The sequence below is a fragment of the Phascolarctos cinereus genome, unplaced genomic scaffold (genome assembly GCF_003287225.1).
Source record: "Phascolarctos cinereus isolate Bilbo 61053 unplaced genomic scaffold, phaCin_HiC Scaffold_2;HRSCAF=192, whole genome shotgun sequence".
Lineage (NCBI taxonomy): Eukaryota > Metazoa > Chordata > Mammalia > Diprotodontia > Phascolarctidae > Phascolarctos > Phascolarctos cinereus.
The window spans coordinates 338396396-338416322 of NW_027555625.1; the positions used below are offsets into that span (position 1 = coordinate 338396396).

At 35.3% G+C, this 19927-nt stretch overlaps 1 long non-coding RNA gene across 1 annotated transcript; it reads right to left on the reverse strand.

Moving 5' to 3' along the window:
- Nucleotides 1-15382: 15382 nt before the first annotated feature.
- LOC110211669 (uncharacterized) lies at nt 15383-19513 on the reverse strand. Its single transcript, XR_002325464.1, has 3 exons — nt 19424-19513; nt 18165-18419; nt 15383-15481 (listed from the first exon to the last, which is right to left on the reverse strand). It is a non-coding gene; the product is annotated as an uncharacterized LOC110211669 (long non-coding RNA).
- Between the last annotated feature and the right edge of the window lie 414 nt (nt 19514-19927).

The following is a 19927-nucleotide window of genomic DNA, read 5'->3' on the forward strand; positions in this document are numbered from 1 at the left end:
AGCTTGGGATCACTAAAGGAACTTTGAAATTTCCTGAAGACAATTTCATGTTCTCCACCTGTTTAATTCTGGGCCCAACTTGTTTATTTGTTCTGCCTGTCCTAAATACTCATACTAATAGACAAGCTCTAGAGTTTGACTGTCCAGCTGCATGTCATGGGCTAGGCAATGGACATTTTTTACTTTTTTGCTCTTCCTTTTGTGGGAGGCCAAATCAAATTCTTTTAGATCTTCTCCATGAGACTGCAATATCCTAGAGCTTGAGACAGCCAAAATAATGTGCATTTTGTACACATTTGAAGGACCACACCAATCACAATGAATCCTTCTTACACTTGAACTCTCTACTGGATATTCTCCACCACAGTGGAAAACATGTTTGGTGAACACATATCTTCTCTGTTTTATGCCTCATTTAATGTCTATGTGTGGAGGGCCATTCAACAAAGTTAATTCTGTTGCTTTATCTTTCAAGGGCTCATGAATGACTCTAATATATACTTAGGAAATTCCTGGTGGGAAGAGAGCCTTTAAGAAAGTTTTTTGCTCCACTGAATCAAATATTTTTTCATAACTAATAAACAATAATAACCTTGTATCTTTCAATCAATTCCATGTCAGTCACTATATAATCCATTGTACACTACAACTGTGAAAGTTTCCCTGTTCCTACTAATACCCTTATTATGGGTATACTCAACATATATTTGGATGAGTTTCATAAAGTTTTGGTATTGAAGGAAAGTAAGCATATAGGTTGATAATTATTGATGTTCTCTAGGTTGTCTTTTCAATACGTATGTGTTATGAGATCTTTTTTACACCTTTGGTAGACACTGTGAATGGAGCTCAAGATCTAATAGAAAACACCAATCTGGAAAGCCTTTAAGTATGGGTCTTATGTCTCTTTTCTGAGTACTAGTCCAGCTATGTTCTGAGAAGATTATCCATGAATTGGCCGCAGGGAAATAAATTTCTTGATTGTAGCAATTCTCAAAGACCAGTTGCTAAGATATAAAGGGGTTGCAATTAGTGTCACTTTAATGAAATTACTGATCCTTGAAGTATTGAAGACATTTAAAACCCCATTTGTCCTTTGTGCCATCTAATGAACACAACTAAATGTTAGTGTCTGTGACAACAACCTAGTTAAATAGAAAGCCTCATTCTCTTTAAAAAAAAAACACATGTATTTGTTTTCAAGTCATGGGGAATATAGCTAGAAATGATTCAGGTTTCTTCCTAGCTTCATTGAACTCCAATCTGTTCGTGCAGAAAATATTCCATTGAAATCCTCATTGCTTGACAATCACACAAAGTAATGTTGGATATTAACAATATTTGGAGAGAGAAATCCTTATTTCAATGATATAAATCAATGATCCATTTCATACTTTTTTCTTCTTCTCATGTTTTATTGTCCATTTTAAATATTTTTGAAAGATCTGGGAGCTGTGTTTCATTTCATTGCTTTTTTTTTTTACTCAGCAAAACTCTGATTAGGGTAGATTTTGTATTAAAGAAAATAAAGCATGTCTAGTGAATTTTATTTACAAACCAGTATTTTTGACCAACATAATCATAAAGACATTCCATGAACTCCAACATTTATAAACGACCTATGTTTTCACATAAAAGACTGTTTTGCTTTCAAAATGAAAAACATATCAACCTGTACTAAAGGTCAAATGATCTTCAAGATTGTTGTATATAAAGGTCAGGCCCTCTAAGAAGAAGAATGTGTGAAATTCTTTCCATATTTTTCCTTTAAAGCCTGGATAAGTAGTTCATGTAAGGAGAAAGGCAAAAACTGAACTTGGATGACATGAGTGTCTTTCTCTACAAGCTGTAGCAAGGCCATACTGACCATGGAGCTCCCTGACCTGTCCTGTCCCATTCTTCCTCTGGTGGCAGCTTTCCTAGAAACTTTCTCTTTTCTCCAATGGGTCAATATCAGTAAGTTTCCCCACACACAGGAAATTTGAAGGTCAATCTAGCACAGTTTGCCTTAAGACACCATTTTTTACTTCTTGTCCTGAATGACAAAATGCCTGAAGAATACTCTGATTATCAGGAAAATGCACTTTTTTTTCTAACTGTTAAAATTAAAAAACATTAGAATGCTCCCATGCCTAGATTGCAGAGTGGATGGAAATGAAAAGGCTCTTTTAAGGAATCATAGCTAGTGTCAGATATTAATTGTGCCAAATAACTAGGAGGTCCACAAGTTCTGAATCATAGATGAGAGGACAATAGTAAATTTAAAGTCGGGTATATGTTAGTTGTTTTTTTTAAAAAAAAGTTATTCATAATATTTTTGTCAAAATTAAATATTTGTTAGAAATTTAACCTTAAATATCAATACAATGTCATTAGTAACTGCTTCAAAATTGATTTGTTTTGGAAAAAGAGTGGACTCTTATTATAAGAGGATTTGTTCAGTGAAGTTTAGATTCAGTCAAAGGGCCATACTTGAGGACCTAGAGGGCCAATATGTGGCCTTGAGGCCACTGGTTCTCCACCCCTGGCTAGATCCTAATAAGAATGAAAATGAATTAAAAGTATATAACCTTAGTAGAATGATTGTATGGGGTTGTAGGACACAAACTTATGGGAATCATTTTTCTCTTGACTCTGATCTCTCTCCATCCTGCCAATCTGTGAAGCCATATCCTTAGCATTCTAGCTCTCAGGGAAGACCCTGCCAACTTTCTGACTAAGTGAAAGGGCAAAACTCTCTCTTTCTTTCCCTTCTTTCATGAAGGACATAATATTTGAAAGCCTTTTGACTATTTTCTCTCCTTCCTGCTGGACCATGGAGCAAAGATTCTGAACGTTTTATGCACGTATGAAAGTAGAAATATTTGGTCTCTGCTCTCTGCCATATTCCTCTTCTATTCTGGAGGACAGGATTACACGTAGCATCTTGGTTCCCCACCTTCATGGGTAGTGATGAATAGAAGACCCTCCCCTTCAAGAGTTGTGAAGTCCATGTAGAGGTAGGGTCAACTGGATCAAAGAGAAATAATATAATTCCTTCCTCCTTTGAGAATAATTTGTATCTGATATTCAGAGCACTGAATCTTTAGGATGTCTCTGGCATCTCAGGACAAAGTGTCAGTGACCTCAGAGTCACTGCGCTATCTGGGCCCCATACTGATTTCGTTACATTAATGTACCTATCATCAACTGGGTGTGGTTCCAGATTATTTCCCTTCTCTTTCAAACAGTGAGCCTGTCTGCTAGCAGGAGCACTGTGCACCAGGCTATTAGCTGCCTACTACCATTCCCCAAGGTTTCCAAGATCCCTGCCCTGTGGTTTCTGACCATCCTAGGGCTTGTCATTGGAGGGGGTATGGGAGAACAGACCCATTAATACACTTTTGGTCCAGTCATTCTGGAAAGCAATTTTGAATTATGTTCAAAAAAATTACTAAATTATGCAGACCTTTGTCCCAGAAATATTACTACTATGTATAATATACCAAAAGGATCAAATAAAGAAGGGAAGGATCCACACGTATAAAAATATATTAACACTTTTCTGTTGCAGCAAATAACTCAAAACAAAGTAGATGCTTAATTATCGCAGTTGGGGGATGGCTGAAATAATTATTTCATATGAATGCAATGGAATAGTATTGTGTTTATAGAAGTAACAAAAAGAATAAATTCATAAAAAACTGGGAATATATTCATTATTTGATACAAATTGAAGTAAACAGAGCCAAGAGAAAATGTTATAAAACTACTCAACATTGTAAAAAGAAAACAAATTTGAAAGACTTAAGAACTTTAATTAATACAGTGACCAATCCCAATTCCAGAAGCCAGATGATAAATCATGCTGCCCAACTCTTGACAAAGCAATGATAAACTAGAGGTACAGAATGATACTTTTTCAGAAAAAAACACTACATGGAATAGTTTTCCTCCCTGTATTTATTTGTTATAAGGCTTTAATTCTTTACAGAGAAAGGGAAAGTTTATAGGAGTAATAGGAGGGATAATGATGGTGTTTCCCAAAAAAAGGGAGAAGAAGAAAAGAAAAGAGTATCCTTGGAACATTTTCAAAATATTCAGAAGAATACACAAGAAAAATCAGAAAGAGATATAGACAAGCAGGAAAGTTTTGGAACTACCATGGTAAATGTATTATATACTTTTAAAAAAGATTATATACTTTTAAAAAATATACATAATAAAAATTCATGATTTCACACAAAATCCTCTTTTCTGTTCTTTGTATATAGATTATCATATTTGAAAAAATTTTAATAAAGTGAAATCACAACAAACAAAAGAAATGAAAATCATCATAGCCTTTTATAAACAATTATATGCTAGAAAAAATGAGTATTTAAAATAAATATAGAATTACTCACAAAAATGTGAAATACCCAAATTAGCACAACATCAAATAGAGACCTTAAAATTTCAGAAAATGAACTAGAACTAGTTGTAAGGGAAATACCAAAACTAAAAATTACTAGCCCAAATGGGTTTAAAGGAGAATTTTATCAAATTTATAAAGAACAAGTAATGACTATACTAAATAAAAAATTTTTTCAAAAATTTAGAACAAAATTCATCAAAATCTCTTACAAAAAATAGTCCTAGTACTTAAACTAGTGACGGATAAAAGAAAGAAAGAGAACTATAAACCTATATAATTAATGGCTATTGATTTAAAGATTTTGAATAAAAGATTGGCAAAAAAAAACTACAACAATATATCTAAACTGTGATTCACTATTATCAAGTTAGAGGATACAAGGATGGTTCAATATTAGAAAAAAATAAGAATATTGATCATATTAAGAAACAAAAACATCCCAAATCACATGCTGAGATGTGATAGGTACAGAAAAAAATTTTGATGACATGAAGCATTCAAATATTTGCCCTTGATGATAATAATGATGATGATGATGATGATAAAATAGACATAAAAGTAATTTTAATAATATGATAAAATGTATGTAGCTAAAATTAAAAGCTAGCTTTCAAGCCAAGGGGGAAACTAGAATATTTGCCAATAAATAAAGGAATATAAGAAGGATGCTTTCTTTTCCCACTATTTGATATAGTTAGAGAAATGTTTGAGGCAGCTAGGTTGCACAGTGGATAGAGCAATGGCCCTGAAGTCGGGAGGACCTGAGTTCAAATCCGGCCTCAGACGAAACACTTGACACTTACTAGCTGTGTGACCCTGGGCAAGTCACTTAACCCCAATTGCCTAAAAAAAAAAAGTTAGCATTAACAATAAAATAAAAAAAGAAAAAGAAAGGCATAGAAATCAGGTGGTTTACCTAGGAAATCCTAAAGAAACAGAAAATAAACTAATTGACACAATGGTTTCAGTAAAGTAACAAGATAAAAATTAACTCACAAAAATCAATAGCATTTCTACATAGCAATAATGAAAATCAGAAGAAATATTTAAAAGGGAAGTGTCATGCAAAATAAGAAGTGAATGCCTAAAATATCTGGAAGTCAATCTACCAAGTAACATTCAATGCCTATATAGATTAAATTACAAATTTTCACTAAAGACATGAAAAATGACTTAAATAAATGGAGGAATATTTAATACTTCCAGTTGGGCTTTGTCAATGTAACAATTTTCATTCTAACTAAATTTACTTACATTCTTAATACAACACTAACCAAACTACCAAGGGGACATCTTACAAAGCTAGATAAAATAATCACAAAATTCATTTGGAGGAATAAAAGATCTCAAATCTCAAGAGAAACAATGAAAAAGTATGAATGAAGGGAAAAACAGCACTTCTAGGTCTCATTATATTATGAAGCAATAATCATCTAAACCATTTGGTATTAGTTTAAAAAGCATAAAAGTAGACATATAAATGGTTTAAGGAAGAACTTTATTTGACAAGAATTTCTGGGAAAACTGGACATCTGTCTGACAGAAATTAGGGTTAGAACAGCAACTTACACCATTAAGGGAAATGTTCAAGGGGGGGAGGGAAGAATCTCTGTGTCAAATTCTCTGATAAGGGCTTAATATAGAAAACATATAGAAGATTAAAATAAATATATAAGACAGAAAGTCACTCCTTAATGGACAAATGATCAAAAATGACAATTCTGAGAACAAACAATTCTCAAAAGAAGTGCGAACTATATATGTAACCACTTCTAATGCCGCTTATGAGTAGCCAAATAAATGTTCATGCTAAAGATCTTACTTTCAGTATTGTGGGCTCAACCCCAAGACAATAACAACTTTTCAACACCCCTTTAAGTCTTTGTGAAAATTAGTGGTAAGTATAACATTTGCTTGGGAAACTACATGTTATTTTTCTGTTTTATTGATCACCTTTCATTTTAATTTTTAGTTTCTTAGGATGTTTGAAGATATTATGTTCTTGTCTAAGCAGGTGTTTCAAGCTGTATAAAATCAACAACAATCCTTTTTTTTAGAATATCAGTTGCCACTCATTTTCATTTTTCATTAAATGGTGTTATTTCCTTTCCAAACTATTAGTCAACCTGGCAGATTTATTTCATTCATTTTTAAAATAGCACAAAAGTTTTCTTTTCTTGAGGGATTTTAGAACTTTTTCTTAATTATGATATTTATGATGGTTTCAGTAAATTAATTATAATTCTCTAGGGCAGACAAATGTTCTACACAATCAACTCTCCAGGGAACATTCTGCTAGTATCTAGTGGATAGAGTGTTTACTTGGAGTCTGTAGGACCTAGATTACCACCCTGCCATTGACACCATCTGTGTAACCGTAGTTAGTCCCCCAACCTTTGAGTCTTAGTTTCTTCATTTATACACTGGGAATAATAGCATGTATAGTACTTAATTTACAAGATCATTATCAGACTCAAATGAGATGCTATATGCAACATTATACATGTTATATGTTTTTATATTTTATACATTTTAAAATACTGTATTAAAAATCAATTGTTATTATGTCAGTCTGTCAAAAAGCATTTAGGATGCAAAGATGAGGAGGGAAAATGTTCCAGACATGGGAAATAGCCAAAGAAAATGCTTAGAGAGAGTGTCTTGTGAGACAAACAGTAAAGGGGCCAGTGTCTCTAGATCAAAAAGTACTATGGGAGTGTGTGAGGGGTAATATGTAGAAAGACTAAAAGGGTAAGAGGCAGTAAGGTTGTGAAAGATTTTGAATGCCAATTAGAGAATTTTATATTTCATCTTGGTAATAATAGGGAGCCACAGCAGTGACATGAACATTAATTCAACAGCTGAATGGAGGGTGGGCTGGAGTGAAGAGAGTGTTGAGGCAGGGAGACTAATCAGCCAGCTACTTCAATAATCCAGGTGTAAAGGGATAAGGACCTATGCCAAGATGGTGGCAGTGTCAGAGAAGAGAATGGGGACATAGATGAGAGATGTTATGAAGGCAAAATTGACAGGAGCTCACAACAGTTTGAATATGATGAGAGATAATGAGGAGTTGAGAACAACAACAAGGTGTCCAACCTGAGTGACTGGGAAGATGGAGGTGAGGTTGACAAGAATAGGGAAGTTGGGAAGAAGGGAGGATTTGGGAGAAATACAATGAATTTAGTTTTGAACATGTTGAGTTTAGAATGTTTATGGAATGTCCAGTTTGAGATATTATTACATATCAGAGAGGTGAGTTTGGAGAGAGGTTAGGACTATCTCTACTATGTTCTTGATCCTTCAGGCACTAATCTCTCTTCCAAAATTCTATTGTATTTGCTCAGTGTGTGTTTTGTATGTACTTGTGTGTACATGTTTTCCTCCTATAGAATGAAAACTCCTTGAGGGCAAAGAATTTTATTTTTGTCTTTCTCTTTCCAGCATCTACTACAATGCTTGGCATGCAGTAGGCACTAAATAAATGCTTGTTATTTGATTGATTTAGTAAACAAAAGAAAGAATATTATACATGAATTTTCTGAGATCTAAACTGAGAGAGAGACAAAAATGGACACAGCCAGCTTTGGGCTTTTTAGTTGAAAGACTTAGCTGACTCTTCATTGTTTTTCTTCTTTTCCCTAGTGAACATCTGAATCTTTGTAGGAACAGTCAGTCAACAAGCATTTTTATAAAACACCTACTATGTGCCAGGAACTGTACTGAGCACCAGGAATGCAAAAAAAGGGCAAAAAACAGTCCCTAATCTCAAGGAGCTCACAATCTAATGAGGAAGACAACATTAAAATAACTATGTACAAACAAAACATTTGTTGTGTTCAGTTCTTCAGTTGTGTTCAACTCTTCATGACCCCATGGACCACTGCACACCAGACTTCTATCTTCAAGAGGATTTCTCTTGAAGTCTGTCCAAGTTCATGTTCATTGTTTCCATGACACTACCTACCCATCTCATCTTCTGCCATTCTTTTTGCCTTCAATCTTCCCCAACATTAGGATTTTCTCATTATGTGGCCAAAGTATTTAAGCTTTAGCTTTAGTATTTGACCTTCTAGTAAATACCCTGAATTTTTTTCTTTAAGTATTCATTGATTTGACTTCCTTGCTGTCTAATGGACTTTCAAAAGTCTTCTCCAGCATCACAATTCTAAAGCATCGATTCTGTAGTGCTCAGCTTTCCTTATAGTCCAACTGTCACAGCTACACATTGCTGCTGGAAAAGCCATAGCTTTGACTATATGGACCTTTGTCAACAAGGTGATGTCTCTGCTTTTTAGTATGCCATCCAGATTTGTTTTAGCTCTCCTTCCAAGGAACAAGCATCTTTTAATTTCATAGTTACAGTTGCCATCTGCAGTAATCTTTGAGCCCAGAATGTAAAATCTGACACAGGATATAAAATCTATTTCTTCTCCCTCTATTTGCCAGGAAGTGTGATGGGATCATTTGCCAAGATCTTAGGTTGTTGGGGGGTTTTTTATGTGAAGCATCAAGCCAGCTTTTCCACTCTCCTCTTTCAGCTTCATCAAGAGGCTTCTTAATTCCTCTTTACTTTCTGCCATCAAAGTGGTATCATCTGCATATCTGAGATTGTTGGTATTTCTCCTGGCAACTTTAATTCCAGCTTTTGATTCATACAACCTGGCATTTCACATGATGTACAGCATATAAGTTAAATAAATAAGGTGACAATATATAGCCTCGTCACACTCTTTTTCCAATCTTAAACCAATCAGTTATTCCCTGTTTGATTCTAACTATTGCTTCTTGGCCTGCATACAGATTCCTCAAGAGACAAGTAAGATGATCTGGTACTTAATTCTCTTTGAGGACTTGCCACATTTTGTTATTATCCACACCATCAAAGACTATAGTGTGGTCAATGATATACAGGATACCTTGTAGATAATCAACTGAGGGAAAGCAGTAGCCTTAAGGGGATTGGGAAAAGCTTCTTGTAGAAGGGAAGATTTTAGTTGAGACTTGAAGGAAGCCAAGGAACCTAGATGATGTAGATGAGGAGGAAGAGAATGCTAGTCCTGGAGGACAGCCAGAGAAAATGCTCAGTCTTGTGAGAGAAAGAACAAGGATGCCAGTGTTACCGGATCAATTTCTGTGAAGGGAGTGAACAAGAGTTATTAAGGATAAATTTTAAAACATTTTGATGAGATACAAGCAGCTGAGCAGAACAGATTAAAATGGTCTTCAGGGTTAAAGTACCTTTGGCATTCCTAAATTAAAAGTACAAAATTAGTCCCCAAATGCTATTACTTATGCAAACACACTTAATAGCTTTTTAGTAGCAAGAAATCTGTGGGGGTTTTTTTGAGGATGTTCAATAACAATATAAAAAAGAAATTTAAACGACCATGGAGTTTGCATTTAGAAGTACTAAAAAATAGATTGAAGGAAAAAGTACTTAGACATTTGTGTCTTCTCAAAATTAAGACTACAGAGAATTTCAGCTATATAAAATGCTAAATTTACTTTCAGTGAGCTCTGCTAAATTGTACCACATTTCTGAAAGGCATAAAGTAGGCTTGGGGCTCCAAAAATATATTTCCTGTTCTTTCGTTATGGGCAGCTAGGTGGTGCAGTGGATAGATCAATGGGCTTGGAATCAGGAAACATCCTCATGAGCACTAATCCAGCCTCAGGCACTTACTAGCTTTGTGACCCTGGGCAAGTCACTTAACCCTGTTTGTCTCAGTTCCTCATCTGTAAAATAAGCTGGAGAAGGAAATGGTAAAACCACTCTAATACTTTTGCCAAGAAAATCCCCAAAATGGAGTCATAAAGAGTTGGGCACAAGTGAACACCATTCTTTCATTGCAGCATGACCACCACCACAATTAACCTAGGTCTGGAAAACATACAGTGCTAGACCTTACTACAACACAATCAAGTCAACAAACACTTGTTAATTATCTACTATGTGTCAGACACTGTGCTGGGGGCAATTTTAACATATGCTAGTTAACTGATATTTCTTTCTAGCAAGAGAGGATTAAATTACTGGGGCCAAAGAGGGTGTATATCTGAAATAATTGTAATATACTACAAAAAAATTATTATTAAATCTCTTGCATTTGATAAGTGCATGTTGAATTGAACTGAATCTTTTGGCCAATTCAGTTGGTCAATAAAAATTTATAAGCACCTATTATGTGCCAGGCCATTGCTAAGGACTAGGGATACAAAGAAGGCTGAAAGACAGTTTCTGCACTCAAGCAGCTCACAGTCTAATGAGAGAGACAACATGCAAACAACCATATACAAACAAGCTGTATACAAGATAACAGCAAAAAAATCAACAAAGGAAAGGCACTAGAATTAACATGCAGAAAGGCTTCCTGTAGAAGATGGGAAATAAGACAGAACTTGAAGAAAGCCAGAGAAGCCAGGATGTAGAATGAAGAAGGAGAGCATTCCAGACATGAAGAACAGCCAGTGAAAATGCCTGGAGTCTGAAGATGGAGTGTCTTGTTTGAGGAACAGCAAAGCGGCTAGTGTCCCAGATCCAAGAGATCACTGGGATAAGGGGTGTAGGAGGTAGAAAGGTATAAGAAGACTGGAAAGCAGGAGAGGAGGGCTAGGTTACGAAGAGCTTGAATGCCAAACAGAGGATTTATATTTGGTCCTGGAGGTGATAGGGAGCCATAGGAGTTTGTTGAAAAAGAGACATGACAGGGTTACTCACTTTGGCAGCTGAGTGGAGGAAGGACTGGAGTGAGGAGAGGCTTGTGGCAGGCAAACCAACCAGTAGACCATGTCTACTACAGAGTATCATCTGGGAAAGACTGAATATTCCTCCATCTATTTAAATTGCCTCTTTTTTTTGGTGAAGCAATGAGGTGAAGTGACTTGCCCAGGGTCACACAGCTAGTAAGTGTCAAGTGTCTAAGGCCAAATTTGAACTCAGGTCTTCCTGAATCCAGAGCTGGTGCTCTATCCGCTGTGCCATCTAGTTGCCCCCTGCTTTTTATTTCTTTAAGGAGCACTTTGTAATTAGATCTTTGTAAGTATTTTGTGTTCATTGCTAGTTTGATCCTTAAATATTTCATTTAACTATATGCAATTTATAGATATTTTAAATGGGTTTACCCTTTCTATTAACTGCTTCATGGATTGTGCTACTATATGCAGCTGACTTTTTTCTTTCTTTTTAAAATTTATTATTTATTTTAACTTTTTTAAAATTTTGAACCCCAAATTCTCTTCCTTCTTTTTGTCCCTCTCCCACAGAGAAGGCAACCAACATAATATCAATTTTACATGTGGTCATACAAAACATATTTCCATATTAGCTTTATCCCCAAAATAAAGAAAATGAGCAAATTATACTTCAGTTTGCAGTCAAAATTCATCAGTTTTCTCTCTGGAGGTAGATAGCATTTTTTTCATCATGAGTCCCTACACTACTGAATTAATAAGTGTAGTAGCTAAGTCTTTCACGATTGAGCATCATTATAATATTGCTGTTTCTGTGTACATTGACCTCCTCGTTCAGCTCACTTCACTTTGTGTCAGTTCACATAGGTCTTCCCATGTTTTTTCTGATACTATCACTCTTGCCATTTCTTGTTAGCACATTACTACCCCATAACAATCACGTGCTACAACTTCTTCAGGCATTACCCTCAATTTCCATTTCTTTGCCTCCACAAAAAGAGCTACTACAAATATTTCTGTACATATAGGTCCTTTCCCCTTTTTCTTTGATCTCTTTGGGATACAGACCTCACAGTGGTATTGCTGGATCATAAGGTATGCACTGTTTTATAGCCCTTTGGGTATAGTTTGTGCATTCTCCAGAATGATTGGACTAGTTCACAGCTCCACCTATTTTCCTTCATTCCCTCTAGCATCTGTCTTTTCTAATAGGTGTGAGATGGTACTTCAGAGTTGTTTTAATTTGCATTTCTCTAATCAATAGTGATTTAGTGCATTTTTTCATATCATGACTATAAATAACTTTCTGATCTCTTCTTCTGAAAACTGCCTATTCATATCTTTTGACCATTTTTCAACTGGAGAATAGCTCTTGTTTTTATAAACTTGACTTAATTCAATACTCAGTATATATTTGAAAAATGAGGGCCTTATCAAAGAAACTTGTTGTAGAAATTTCCTTCATTCATTGTCTATGGCACCTTTTATCAAAATGTAGTTCCTCTGATTATCTCTTTTAATTAGATCTATTTTTGCTTTTACTTTGTCTGAGATTATGATTGCTACCTCTGCCTTTTTATTTCAGCTGAAGCATAATAGATTCTGTTCCAGTCCTTATTTTAACTCTGAGTACGTATTTGTTTTGTTTCAAGTGTCTCTTGTAAACAACATATTATTAGATTCTAGTTTTTAATCCATTCTACTATCTATTTCCGTTTCATCCCATTCATATTCACAATTATGATTACCAACTGTGCATTTCCCTCTATCTCATTTTCTTCTGTTTATCATTTTCTCTCTTTTTATCTTGTCCCTCCTCAAAAGTCCATTCTGCTTCTGACCTCTGCCTCCTCTAATCCTTCTTATCAACCCTTCCCTTTCTCTTACCCCTTTTCTTCCATTACCCTGTTGGGTAAGATAGATTTCTATACCCAATTGAGTATGTGTATATAGTCTTCCCTCTTTGAACCAATTTAGAGGAGAGTGAGGTTCAAGCATTGCCCACCCACTTCTATTTTCCCCTCCACTATAAAAGCTTTCTTCTAATGCTGCTTTTATGTAAGAAAATTTTTTGCATCCTACCTCTCCCTTCCCCTTTCTCCCAGTGCATCCCTCTGTCTTACCCCTCCATACTTTTTGGAGATAATCTCAACATAATTGGCTCACACCCATGCCCTCTGACATAGCAGACTCCTTCTAACTGCCCTAGTAATGATAGAGTGCTTAGAAGTTACATGTATAATTCCATATAGAAATATAAACAGTTTAACTTTATTGAGTCCATTATTATTTCTCTTTCATGTTTACCTTTTTATGCTTTTCTTGAATGTTTAAATATAAAATTTTCCATTAAACTCAGATTTTTTTTTATCAGGAACTCTTAAAATTCCTCTATTTCATTAAATATCCATTCCCCTCCACCCCCGCCAACTCAGTTTTGCTGAGTAAATTATTCTTGTAATTCTAACTCCTTTGCATTCCAGAATATCATATTCCAACCCCTCTGCTCCTTTGACATTAAAGTTGCTAAATCTTGTGTGATTTGGCACAGAGGTAAGAGCCAGTCACTTATAATAACCTGAACTAACCACTAACAAAGTCTAGGGAAGTAGACTCCTCCACAATATTTTTTTTGTAAATAAAAAATTGCTCCATTTTCACACAAAGACTGAATCTCCTTTGAATAGTTCATGGGTTAAACATTTCTACTATAATTTTGTTGGCCATCTCAAGCTTGGATATTAAACTCTTCCTCTTTACTCCAAAATAAATTCGTCAAGCACTGCTCAAAATATGGCACTTTAAATTAGCATAGTCTGAAGTAAGGATTCTTAAACTATGTGTTTGATTTCATGTTCTCATTCAGTTTTATCGTTATCAAACACAGTAAAGAAAAATGACTCATCAAATAATTATATTCTTAGATATAATTTATATCTGAAGAGAGTGTCATTTTACTCATGGGAATTAATACGTTCTTTTCCTTCTCCTTTTTAATCTTTGGTTACCAAAACAATGGAAAATAAGTACACCTATATGTTTGCAACACATAATGTTGCACAGGTATTCAGAATGTACCTGTGAGCCTAAAACCTTCCGTTGTTGGGATTATGTTGCTGATTTGTCCTCTGATGATCTTGTTCAAAGCCAATTATATATATATCAATAGAAATGCTAATAGTTACTCAGCTTAAGTAAGGCTCTCCTTGGCAGATGTGAGAATAACTCGAGTGCTGTTTATTTTTACCTCTTTCTATGTAAAATTTTTAAAGTTCTTTGCGATGATTCTTAGATGAGTTGCTGAACTCAGGAGAATGGCTTAGTCTACATTATTTGGGTCTCTTTTTGCTATATAGTACCATTGTTCCTCTACCTGCATTTGTTATTCAGTCTTCATGACCCCATTTGGGGTTTTCTTGGCAGAGATACTGGAGTGGTTTGCAATTTCCTTTTCCAGCTCATTTTACAGATAAAGAAACTGAGGCAAATAGGGTTAAGTGGCTTGCCTAGGATCACATAGCCACTATGTGTCTGAGGCCAGATTTGAACTCAGGAAGATGAGTCTTCCTGACTCCACATCTGGCACTGTATCCACTGCACTGCCTAGCTGCCCTCTGTGAGTATTATAGCGATATTTTTAGGGATAACAGTCAGCTTATAATTGACATTTGACTATTTCCTTTAGTAGTAGTGTGCTGGTAATGTTTAACTGGATTTCCAGGAAAAAAAAATGTACCCATGACACACTTGAAAGTCTAATCTGCATTAATGATATTTTCTTCATCTAGACAATCAACAAAACAATAAATCAAGCTCTAGTTTGTAATATTTGCTTATTTCTGAGGTATAAATGTTCATACCAAAGCAGATTTAACCATCAGTCCAGGGTACCCTACGTGGCTCTCTGATTGATGTTCTTATTATTTGTGGTTTTATAGTTCAAATCTGTGAACTAAGTTCTTTGTCCCAAAAGTGGATGAAGTGATTTCTTTTAAGTAGTTTGACTTGTCTTTTTAGATGTTTGAAGGTTCTCTGGACTTTTTTTTTTATGATAACATGAACCAATTAGTATAGAAAACTCCTTGTTAACTGTAGTATAGACTTTATTGATGCTATTTATTTACTCAGTAAGTCAGAAAATCTCAAATACAGTAGCTACTTATTGAATATACCTTTTAAACCATGAGCTCAGCAGCAACGTGTGGGTCATGGTCTATTAAATTAGTCTTCAGCCCATTGATTAAACCTCAGGCTTCTCTTTAAAAAAAAAAAACAACAACAGGATGTCGCAGAGAAAGACCTTTAATGGTTAGAGATTATGAAACAAATGATTCATGTCATCTGAAATTAGGTTGGCTGAAGAGCTAGGAAATGCCATGGTAAAGCAGAGTCCTGTGTTAAAAAGCAGAGAATTAGATGATTTGATTTCCATGGGTCATTTGGGATTAAGAATTGTATAAAGAAAGCTAGTTCTGCCTGCTCACTTTTATATCTGCTTTACCAAGTTAAGAGGCCTGAGGCAGGGGGGAAAGGGAGGAGGGATCAGTATAAGAGATAGAAGTACAAAAATATTTATAATTACACTTGGGTGTGATGATTTATTAACCTAATGTAGCAGCCTCCAAGAAGACTATAAGGCCTTCAGAAATTGGGAAGAATTTATAAATTATATGACCAGATGAAGCTGATAAGCAGCTTTGCCTGAAGAATGCAATGTCCATGACAGTCAATTTAGCTCTAATGAACAGGTCCAGGGCTGCAATGTTGAAGAAATTGGGCTTCAAAGTGGTAGGGATATGAATATTTAATATTCATATCTGCATGTCAGTTCCTCTCTGGCCCATGAGCTCACCATATTTATGCCCATCACTGAACCTTTCTTTATACTATTGTCCTAATCTAGAATTCTCTCCTTCCTCCTTTCTACCTATTTGGGACTTAGAGACAGTCTTAAAATCGGACCACAAATGCACACATCCCCCCTATTGTTCTAGGTCTATATTGCTTTTCCTCAGGCAGTTTCTATTTCTTCTGGAGACTATAGAATGCTCAGAACCAACCATGTCATATATGAAATCTGTCTAGGGTTCAAAGCCTAGGAATTTTTGCACCATTTTGAACCATAAACTGTATGTAATAGGACAAATGCCCCCTTCTCTCCTATGACACTGCCACCGCTGTTGTGCAGTACTTCATCACCTTATTCCTATACTATTGTTATAGTCCACTACTTGGTCTCCCTGCCTCAAATCTCTCTCCGTCCCAATCTATCTTTCATTCAGCTGTCAAATTGACCTTCCTAAAAATCAGGGCTGAGAATGTAACTCCCCTCACCCCATTCAGTAATGCCAGTGGCTCCTTTTTTTCTCCAGGATCAAATAGAAAATACTCTTTTTGGTTTTTAAAGCCCTTAATAACTTGGTCTCTTTCTACCCTTCCAGTCTTCTTATGCCTTACTACCCTCCACAAATTAATACAGTGACACCAGCTTCCTTGCTATTTCTTGCACAAGAGACTTCATCCTTTGACTGTGAGAGAAATTTCTTTTTTGTTAGAACTGCCTTAATTGTTTTATTGTTTAGAAACATTAAAAATAGAATTCTATGAAGAGTCAAGCTGATGAAGTCTCTTTTTTTTTTGTCATGGCTTCAAGAGAAGCTGGAGAAGATAGACAGAAAGGAGATAGATCTTTTCTGGTGGAGCTGTTCTTGCATTTATTTCATGAAGAAAATCATTGAGAAGAAAGTCAGTGTCTATTTTGGGAGAAAGTAAATACTGTGAAGAAAAATAGTTATCTGCTATAAGTGAGAGGATTTAAGGTAATTTTGTAACATTTCTCAAAAATTTAAATTATTTCTTTGTTTCATTATTCATTTCATTGTTAATAAATGGTATAATTGGGAATTTTAATATTTATTTAAGCATAGAAAACTAAAGAATTTAAGAGAGATATATAGAGAGAAATAGGAAGTTTCTCTAGCTTATTTAATAAATTATATGTAATAACCTGGGGTAAGAGGTGTCATTTAACTAATAAATTAATGAAAAAGAGGTTATAATTTTATCAGTAAGATAATATCCAAATATACCGCTGGATTGTTCTAGAGCAGGGGTCAGCAAATTATGACTTGAGTTATTCAAAACCATTGTTAGCTCATAGGTCATATATGTCAGGCTGGATTTAGCCTTTGAGTCAATCTCTGCTCTAGAACTTGGGGTATTCATTTTAAATATGAGAATGAGTCAAGACAGCCTGAAGGGTGGCCTCCAAGTAAAGTTGGTCAACCTAACAGAATCCTTACTATACATTATATGAGTGATAGAAGGGCAAGGAATTATTCTACGTGTCGGTTATTAAAGGGAAGTATAGAATTGAGGGAGAAGTATGTAAAGGACTGAGGGAGAGAAGAGATGTTGAACTGAGGAAAGTTGGGAAGGGTATTAAAGAGTATTAGGAAAGACTTCTTGTATAAGGTGGGATTTTAGCTGAAACTTAAAGGGAGTCAGGGAAGTCAGAAAGAGGAAATGAGAAGGAAGAGAATTCTTGGCATGGGAGGGGGAAGGAAGAGGTATTGGGAGAAATTTACATGATACATAAGCAAAAATTTTTATTAAAAAATAGTTTTTAAGCATAATAAAAATCAAATCTTCCCAATAAAAACCCATGAAGATAGGAGATGGAATGTTTTGAGCAAAGAACAGTAATGAAGCTTCAGTCACTGGATCATAGAGTATATGGAGAGGAATATGGTATGAGAAGATTGGAAAGACAGGAAGGGAGCAGGCTTTAAAAGCTAGATTTTCTTTTACATCTTGGAGGTAATAAGGAACCACTAGAGTTTGGGAGGGGAAGGTGGTAAAGAGAAGGATGACATGGCCAGACCTGCACTTAAGTAAGATCAATTTGACAGCTGAGAATCAGTCTTCTGAAAAGTCCTGCCTTTTAAGAGGGAAGAGTCTAGTCTGAGCTATTTAGGTTGGATGCCTGCTTAATCAAATTCATTGGTATTCAGGAGTCATAGTGGCATGGTAAAAAGAGAATTGAATTAGGAGCTAGACATCTGCTACTTAGTACCTGTGTGAAGTTGCGTAGGTCACTTAGCCTCTCGACCTTGGTTTCTTCATCCATAAAATAAGGGAGCTAAAACTTGCCCTTCAAGATGAGATTACACAATGTCCCTCCTTCCCCTCTCTGCAGAGGTGGGAGTATTGGTGTGTGTGTGTGGAATATTGCTTATGTTTTCAGATATGATTGCTGCACTTGGTTGGTTTTGCTAAGCTGCTTTTGTCGTTCTTGTTCTTTTTAATATTTGCCACCATGGTTGACTTGCTGGAAAGAGGAGGGGAAAGGGAGAGATATATTAGGAAATTAAGGTTGACAAAAACAAAAGATGTCAACAAAAAGAAAAGATTCAAAATAAAATGAGAGGATTGAACTAAATGATCTGTAAATTCTCTTCCATCTTAATCCTGATCCCTTTGATTTTGTTCATACAGATGCAGCAAGGTTTTTTAGCCTGAATTATTTAGATAACTGCTTGCAATTCTCTGATTTGTTAGTATGGTTGACCTGTCTGGTGTCCAGGTCAGCCTTAATCTCTGCATCCAGTTATATGCCTAGCCTTTAGAGGATACTACCGGCTAGCACTATTTGGATGTTCTCTCTGTCATCAAGCTTTAAGACAAACAGATAATCAACTTCCAATTACTTTTTTGAAACATCTGAGTTGTCAAATTTTATCATTCATAGTGGTCAGGGTAAACATTTGAAAATACCTGTTTCATAACCTTTGGAGCCTGGTACTGTGATTTAGGCTTTTTATCTTTCAGAATTCACTCTTCTTAACCAAGCTAAGAAGCCACCAAATTCTTTCCCCTCTACCTCAAAACACACAAGCCAAAATTGATATACTGATGTTTTTTCATACAGTAGTTGATTCTGTAGCTGGTTACCAGAATATGATAGGAATTAACTGAAGGCTTGTTGGTTTTAAGAGGCTGTTTTCATAAATTGCTTTATGAGTAATACATGTTTATATGTGTAACACTAGTGGGTGTAACTGTGGAAGGAAGGATTGACTGCCTGTTATTCAACCCTTTCTGTTCCTTCCTCCCTGCTGAATAGGGAAAGATTTTATTTTTATTATGTTTTTGAATTTTTATTTATATCTTTTGTTCTTACATTACCTAAATTTCTCCCAATATCTCTTCCTTCCCCCTCCCAGAAAGCCATCCCATATAAAAATATTTTTAAAGAAAAGATAAAGAAGAGAAAAATCAGCAAAACTAATCAAAATACAAAAAAATTTGGACAATTTTTGCAATGTCCCATACCTGTGGACCTTCTACTCTGCCAAAAAGTGGTGGAAGGTATCTACTCAATATCTCTTCTTCAGAGCCAACCTTGTTCTTTGTAATTCTGCAACATTCACTTTTGATTGTTTTGTAGTTGCTAGGTAACACAGTGGACAGAATGCAGGGCCTAAAGTCAGGAACATTTATTAGCTGTATGAACCCTGTTTGCCTCAGTTTCCACATCTATAAAATGAGCTGGAGAAGGAAATGGCAAACTACTCCAATATCTTTGCCAAGAAAATCCCAAATAGGGTTACAAGAGTCAGATAGGATTGAAATGACTGAACAATAAGTCATTATGTATATTGTTTTCTTGACTCTGCTTACTTCACTCCAAATCAGTTTCTCTAAGTCTTTCTATGCTTTTCTGTATTCATCAACTTTGTTTTTTCTTACTGCACAGTAATAACCCATTATATTCATGTGCCATAATTAGGTTAGCTATTTGCCAAATAATTTGTCTCCAGTTCTTTACTACCACAG